Source organism: Syzygium oleosum, unplaced genomic scaffold (assembly GCF_021117445.2).
Source record: "Syzygium oleosum isolate NSW1041296 unplaced genomic scaffold, Sole_v2.1 Sole_v2.07, whole genome shotgun sequence".
NCBI lineage: Eukaryota > Viridiplantae > Streptophyta > Magnoliopsida > Myrtales > Myrtaceae > Syzygium > Syzygium oleosum.
Genome location: NW_026607491.1, coordinates 3,536,760 through 3,545,015, shown reverse-complemented (window position 1 = coordinate 3,545,015; position 8,256 = coordinate 3,536,760). Strand labels below are relative to the sequence as shown.

The window sequence follows — 8,256 nt, the reverse complement described above, 5'->3', positions numbered from 1 at the left end:
ACCAGATCTGACATGATAAAAAAAATATTTAAATGAATTATAGACAAAGGACAAGCCAAATAAGTGAAAAGGCACCGACTTTTCAAGTGTCAGCCACGTACGCTGGCATCATTTACTCAAGTACTTGATGGACGGTTGGCTCTTTATAATTTGTTATTGGCTTCGTTAGATCGAGAAACAGCAGGGCAAGAACTATGAATCTGCATATTCCTCAGAATATTTACCCACACCCACCCACACACACATTTTTGTCAGATATATACATGGTAAGAACTAAGAAGGGATGCTTTTATATTTTCAAATTGTTAGGAAACAGCTCAGTCGTTGACAAATTCTAGCCTAAACCGCCGGTGTAAATGAACCTTTTTAAAAAGATGGCAAGTATGATAAATAAAAACAGTGACTCAATTGAAAAGTTGGTGAATATGCAAAAAACAAATATATGTACATTGGTAAGTAACCTTAATAAGAGCTGGTGACCCAAAATTAGCTAGTTAGTAACTTGACTGGAGAAAAGTTGGTAAGTCACTCAATCAAAGGTTAGTACCCGCCTGGGTGGCGCTGTTGGAAAGGGCACTCTTCCTCTCGTAAAAGGTTGAGTGTTCGAATCCCGGGCGCCGCAGGGTGACTTAACCGGTGCACGTGTGTGGTGGCTAGCACGTGTCGCCCCCAGGGTTTACCTCCCGGCTGTCGGCCGTGCGGGGGTTCCCTGGGTTACCAAAAAAAAAAAAAAGGTTAGTAATTTCATATAATAGTTGTTAAACTTAAGTGTTGGGAAAAAAGGTAAATACAATTTGATAGAAGATGAGATAAGTTTTTTTGTCACAATTAAAAGAAGTTGATTGCTTAATTAAGCCAAATAAACATCGGTAACTAACTCAAACGATAGTTGATAACATACAATTAATTGGTAATCACTCAAACTATGGTTGATAACTTCTAAATAGAGTTGGTAAATCAAGGCAAATAAAAGTTAACCAATAGAAAGGTTGGTAATTTGAATAAAAAAGCAATTAAACCTCGGTAAACAACTCAAATGAACTAAAATCAGTTGGGAACCTAATGGGAAAAAAGTTTATGAGTAACACAAATAAAAATTGCTAATGTAAATGTGAGTTGATAAATTTAAGGTGTTTATAAGAAGAATAGATAAAGTTGATAAATGATAACAAAAGTCGACAAATTAAAACAAAAAACTTAAAGTTAGTGAGCAACTCAAGTGAGAGCGTATAATCCAAAACTTTTCAACCAAAAAGAAAAAGATAATCCAAAACTAGCTGGTAATTTATTGAAAAAAGTTTGGTAAGTTACTGAAATAACGATTGATGTGTTCACATATAAATTTAAAGTGTTGGTAAGAAAAACAAATGAAAAGCGGTAAAAGATAAGAAAAGTCGATAACTTGCATATTATCGAAAAGACTCGGTAATTTCATAGAAGCGTTGGTAAATTACAGTTAAAGTTGTTGGAGAGATCAGACGAGAGTAACTTTTTCTCACAATACATCTTTACACTTGCCAACTCTTCGAAAATTTATTGACATGAAAAGAAATCTGTCTTTACACAATGCCAGATTTAAGGAGAATTAGGTGTATATATTTATTTTGTTATTGAAAAGGGCGAAGTCCAAACTCGGTGCGTCTATACTTTTTCAATCATTAGTGTGTTGACAACCGCCAAATGTGAAGGCTAAGATGGATTGATATGGCGGTTTGAGGCGGCGGAGGAAATTAATGACGTTTAGGTCACGCCATGGATGGGAGGCTTATCTTCTTATCTTTAAAGAAGCCATCTTATCAGCGTGTGATTAAGACTTTGATTTATTCGGTAACATCTTTTTAAGTATTACATAGTGGAGTCGTGGCCTAATTAAATACAATTAGAATTGCTAATCTTCTTTTCATCTTTAGGAAAGCAATATTCTCACATCTCAATTTACATTCCGAGCATTTTTTTTTAGGTCTCGACAACCTTGAGAACTATGAAACATCCTGCAAACCTCATGAAGAGATTAAATTTGGATCTTTTGGCCTGTCCAAGTGGCCTTGATCTTAGGTGATGACCCCAAGCGGATTGCGGTACCGTGCTCTTTGATGTCTCTTAAATCTTAATGTTCTACATAATTCTTTTATCGTTCATCGTATGTATCTACAAAAATAGCCAAGTAAAAAAAAAGTAGGGTGCGGATATACTGTCCCAAACTTCATAGGAGTTCTAACCCATTATCATCCGTCGTTGTCACCGCAGGGCAAGGCCAATGTTGTCACCTCCAGAATGAAACCACTCGCTTTCTATCAGTAATCACTGCCGTCCATCGAGCTTTGGTCTTGTTAGAATATTTAAATGTTAAAATCACGCAATCATCTAAAAGCAAGCTTTTAAAATTAGTGATCTCATAAAATCTCATATGGTATCAAAGCATGTGGTTTAAAATATTTTTAGGCTCCTATTGCCTCTCCAATTATATATTTTTACACTTTATGCTTGAACCAAAGTCCAGCCTACACGGTGTGAGCTCTCCATCTGTTTTATATGATAACTTAAACTTTTAAAGTAGTTAATGATTATCCCACGAAATTTCACGTGGTATTTCAAAGCCCCAATTTCCTTCTCCTATTATATATACACATGCTTCAAGTTTTAGGTCAGCACGCATCAGGGAGTGTTAGAATATTCAGATATAAAAAGAGAACCACCTGTAGTTGTACAAACACGAACTGTGACCCTAATTACCGGAAGCAAACAAAAAAATTGCAAGTGAGATGAATTTCGTAGGTTCCTTCGTAAAAGAATCACGACCCACGACCAAGAGTTTCATTCCCACATGCCCTATTAAAAAAAAAGCACTCAATGACGTATTTGTCTATATAAGAATCCTCCTTCCATACCCTTCCTTACTTTATCTCTTCATACCTCTCGCTCTCTGTCTCTCTTAGATTCCTCGTCGTCCTTCTTCTTCTTTTTCCACTTTTCTCCATTGGAAGGTGAAAAGGACACCAATCTTGATGATCCAGAGGCGAAGATCTTTATCTTCATCTATTCTCTCCGCTTTTGCACATCCTAGATCCTACTAATTCCAATATCTGTATCGAAGATAATCTCTCTTTCTTATTTTTTTCTTTTGGGGGCGGCATCCGGCCTCCGGTTAGGCTAGCTCAAGCCACTTCGTTTTCTTATGGTCCATGTATTAGATGTCATATCTTTGAAAGGGAAAAAAGAGAGTTTGCGTCGTATATCATACATGTAAGATTGGCAAATCTAGAGTTTGTTCCGTATCCCACGTGCTTGTGCTTGTTCTAAGTCTTGAAACAAAGACTACCCTTCCTCCGGTCCTCAAAGCCGGGATTTCGACTGGCAACAAGGAATCGCCGCACGCAAAGTCATTTTTTGCAGATGCAGCATCACCAAGATTCACATCGATCCGATCGCCATGGCCTGGCGTGTGTAGATCGTTTGTTCTTGGCAGTTGGCGCAATTCGCTGATGATGAGAATCTTGATGATGCTGCATCAGCAATACATGACTATATCCCACAGTTCAAGAAGCTGATTTTTGTTGGGACAAAAAGTTCAAGAAGCTGCTTGGTAATTGCTGAACGCAGACGAGGTTAGGTTTTCTTCAGCTCCAGTATTACAAATTTTAATTCTCTCTCTTTCTCTTCCTGAGGTTTGGTGGGCTTTGAATTTCTTCCAAATTACAGGGGAGGGGACTAGTCAGAAGTATGAACAAGGGCATATTTTGATGTCAGAAACGGTGACAGTTTTCCTTCCTTTTTCCCCAATTTTTGCTCTGATTAAATGATATGAAGATACATATTACCTGTTGGCTTATACTTTCTAGAGATTCTGGTATGAATTTCATCAACTGCCATGACTGAATTAGGGTTTCTTTTCTTCCTTTTAAAGCTTCTAGGCAATCCCAAAATGGGGAGTATTTTTCAGGTAAAACGTTTACACGCCCACACGAACATTCTTCTCAAACTAGAGCCTAAAAAGCCTGTGTCATCGAGCGTTTAGCTTCTTATGGCACTTAATTGTCATAATCTTACTACGTCTTGTAAGATGCAGTTATATGTGCACCTATGGTGAAACTCTGGCTGTGATACTATGACAATGGAGTTCAGATCGAAAGAACAGTTTTATCAGGCGTTCGGCTAGGAAGAAAAATGGACACTGAGGTTTGTTCTGGACAAAGAGCAACGCATTTGCTCTCAGAGATGGTCAGGTCACCTATGTGTAGAATGCGTTTACAGTCATTCTCTCTCTTTTGGCAGGCGGTATTTTATGTTAATTTTCACGCGCCGGATCAAGTTCACTTTGGATATTCTCTCAGAGACTCGAGCACAAGTCATTCAGTCCCAGTGGAATGATCTCGAAGCGACATCACATCAAAAATCGAACCAGAGACCTCGAAAAACATCTTGGGTTCTTCATCCACCAACAGTTGGAGAATAAGAACCCTAGGAGTTGGATGACTTTCATTAGGGTCAAGTAAAGGTTGAGACAAAAACCGTACGAATGTAGCAAAGATTTGCCTGCTCGTACATCAACCAGAGTCATTTCATTCATATATAGGATTCGTCGTGGATTTATGTTTTTCCTATAAAAGGCGGTTCTGCACATGATTAAAACATGGTTTATGGTGAGTCTGTGTTGTACCTACAATACCTGGTTACTTTTGTCGAGTAAAACCACATTTGAATAAACCATGAGAGTATAATTTATTTGCCTTTTGGCCTTCAAAATTTTACAAATTCGGTGACTTTATTGCATTGCATTAGTTTCTTTGTGCTAAATTTCTCCGTGCACAAACATACTGAGTATAAAGACAGATGCTCTTTTAATGGCAAAATATATCCCACTGGAGTTATTGTTCCACCCGGTAAATTTTGAATTTCAGATTAAATCAAGTGATCTCAATCAGAAATCATTCGCCACCCAACTTAAAAAATGACGATTGATATCAGTAATCGTGCTTGATTCGTTTCAAGAAACATAGTGGGAGGTGAAGATGTAATAATGATATTTTTATTCAATTGTTCTAAAAGTTTAATCGATGAGTTTTATATTTAAAGTATTCCAACACTCCCTCTCACAAGTAGAATGGACTTTGTGGTAAAACTAAACAGTGAAAAACATACATATGAAGGAGGCAGATGAGGAATTTGGAAATATTGCATACTCCAGTTCATGCGCAAATCTATCATGCCTTTCCGACTACTGTGATGGATCCGGCAAGGAATGCCATCTGAAAAACCGTTGCCTCTACCACCTAAAGTATGGTGACGTTGCTTCTTCACATGGAAATCTTGTAGTTGAGACGGCTGAATCTGACGGTCCGGTTGATTGCTTGCTGTACCTTACATGATATTTGGGTGCAGTCACGCCGATGATGCCTTCCATGACAAGGCCATAACAGGAGTTTTAGGGCTAAATTATGAAGCGTCATCCCTTGCAATGAGGCTTGGCAAAAAAATTCTTACATTGTGTCTGAGGAGTGAGCGACTCGTCCCACGATAAGAATGGATTAGTTTTCGAGGAAGGGGCAATACTCATCTGTGATTCAACCTCGTTGTGATTTGACAGTGGCTTATACTATGTCAGTCAGTTCTGCAGAAAACATGCTTGATGTTCCTGCAGGTACGTCCAAGAAGACACCTTCTGGGCTTGATGGAGGGCTCGCAGATTCCGCGACACCATCTACTTCCCTTGTGCAGAAGGCTCGTGAGGCACTAGAAAGCCAAGTTGAGGCCATTACAGGGTGGCAACCACTGTACGAGGGCATGGCGAGGCTACTGTGGGATCTTTATCTAACACCCTCACATGGACTCACTATCCTCCCCTCTCCCATAGTGAGCCTTCAACATTGGCACACCACCCCTTGCTGGGTACGCTTCTGCACAATAGAAGTGAAACTCGAATGTCCAACCATCGCCAACTGATTCAAACACGTCTTCACCCATGCTCTTATTATGAAATTGAACCGTCATGGTAGTTGAGTGAAGATACCGACGGAGATTAGGAGTTCCATCAATCAATCATCGATTCTGACACCACTATTGAGGAAAGTATAAGAAAAGTCCAACACTTTCACGATTAAGAGATCCAAGAGAGAGTCCAAAACTTGAACTCATTGGCACATCAAGTCATACCTATCTTCATTAAAATGTTTAAGCCATCAAATTATGATCCAACTAGATATTATCAATCGCTTCTTTAACTCCACTCATCTAATTTGGATCTTTATTCCACACCCTTGTAAGTGAGTCACACAAGCCGTGACTCAATCATAATTTAAGTTTTTACATTCGTTGCTATCTATTCCATCGATGATAGCAAAACCAAGTTGTTATGATTTCAAAAATTTAAAACTAAAATTGCAAATCAAGTGTGATCCTCTTAAAAACAAAAAAAGAAAACATGTTTCATATAAGCCGTTTTCTTATAACAAAATCAACTTATGGGAGAGCAATTCTAACTATATTAAGAACGATCTATAAAATTGATATACTAAGTTACATCTTAAAATGTAAATGAACATTAAAAATAAATGGGTCGTATTCGGTGCTTATTCCAGTAAGAAGATGCGGTCCGGTCCTCCCTGTTAGGGTGTTCTCCATGGATCGTTGGAGTCAGTAGTTACTACGTAGCTATCTCCTCCTCCTCCTATTGTTTTGCGTCCCATCGGCATCAGTAGCCTTTTCCTCTCGAGAGGAGAGGGGCAGCTGTGTTGGTACAATTCTCCAGGGTTCATCATTGTCCTATTTTTCTGAGTCTCTCGGGGTACCAAACAAACTTCCAACTGCTCCTTTCGATTTGAATTTCAGATGCTCGACCGAAATTTTGTGGCGCAACATTGTCCTTTTGTGGGCGTCTTCATGCTCTTGGAGAACCAATTTCGCACGAAAGATTTGGTAATAAATTATGAAAAGGAGTAGGAGAAAAAGGTATTTACAAGGTGTCCCCCACTACGTACAAGTACATGCATTATAAGGGGTATGGTATGAGGTTGGTCAAATGATGCTTTTAGATCGAGTGGTTGTATGAATTCGCATTGTACGTGTTAGTGTTTTTTTTTTTATGATGACCCGGACTCTCGCACCGGCCGCACTACAAGAATCCGACCGGCCAGGCACTAATCAGGGGAGAACTAGCCAAACCCACAAATTAGCCTCTATGTTAATTACGGGTGTGATAAGGTAGAGAGTAGACGGACTTGAACTTGGGATCAGTCACCCATAAGCCCAAAGCCTTTACCATTCCACCAACCCATTGGAGGGTAGTACGCGTCCACAAGCATATACACATATTTCATCCGGTGCTGCTCAAACTTACTTCCACAACAAAGCTTCCCTTAATTAAATTTGGCGAAATATCCCAAAAAATCATGATGGATTAGGTACAAACAAGTAAGAGGGATCATAAAAAACTTTAAAAGTTTTTCAAGTTCAAGTTTGATGATCATACATCCTTTGGTTTGTTCGCTATTCTCAAAGTCCTTTCAAACATCGACATATTTCACGTCCAATTACTTTTTCACCATTTATAAGGTCTATCTAGTCATACGATACATTCCATGTCTAATTGCTTTTTCTCCCCTTTTTAGAGCAAAGAGGTTCTATAGATACAAATGTCCCGTTGTTGACATCATTTGTCTATGATACTACATATTTTAAAGGTATTTCATTTGCTCGCCCATATACATAGATTATGTCACTAGGAATGTTTTGTCATTGTCAAAACATCAAAGGGTGCTTTCCAATAACTCATTGACGAGTAAGATGCGACTGTTACTCAAACTAAAAAGACCCGGATCTATCCGTCTCCTCCTCCATCGATGGAAGAGATGCAAATCTACGAGGTCTCCTTCGTCGATGGAGCAGATAAAGGCGACAATGCCGATTATACAAAGAGGAGCAAAGAAGGTAGCGGCTCTGTCATGGATGGGAGGTCAACGATGTGTTAGTTTAGGCAATGAAACAACAAAATCATGACTCAGTGGTGTCACGGGCGACAACGTGGCGGTAGCAATGTCAATGGTAGCCGCGCAAAGTGGTTGGATCAAGGACTGAAAAGTACAGGGAAACAGTGCCTTTTACTTTAATTCATTTTATGAGGAATGCCACATGTCACATTTTCAATGGATGGTCAATCTAAAATTAGGTGAGGTGAAGCTTACCCAACTTTTTGCCCAAAACATAATACTCTTGACTTGTTAGTTTTAGGCAATGGGAGGACGTCGATGTGTTAGTTTAGGC

General features: G+C 39.0%; 1 long non-coding RNA gene across 1 annotated transcript; it reads left to right on the top strand.

Annotated features, from left to right (window-relative positions):
• The first annotated feature begins 2,895 nt into the window (after window positions 1–2,895).
• LOC115690685 (uncharacterized) lies at window positions 2,896–4,728 on the top strand. Its single transcript, XR_004006879.2, has 2 exons — window positions 2,896–3,605; window positions 3,700–4,728. It is a non-coding gene; the product is annotated as an uncharacterized LOC115690685 (long non-coding RNA).
• The last annotated feature ends 3,528 nt before the right edge of the window (window positions 4,729–8,256 follow it).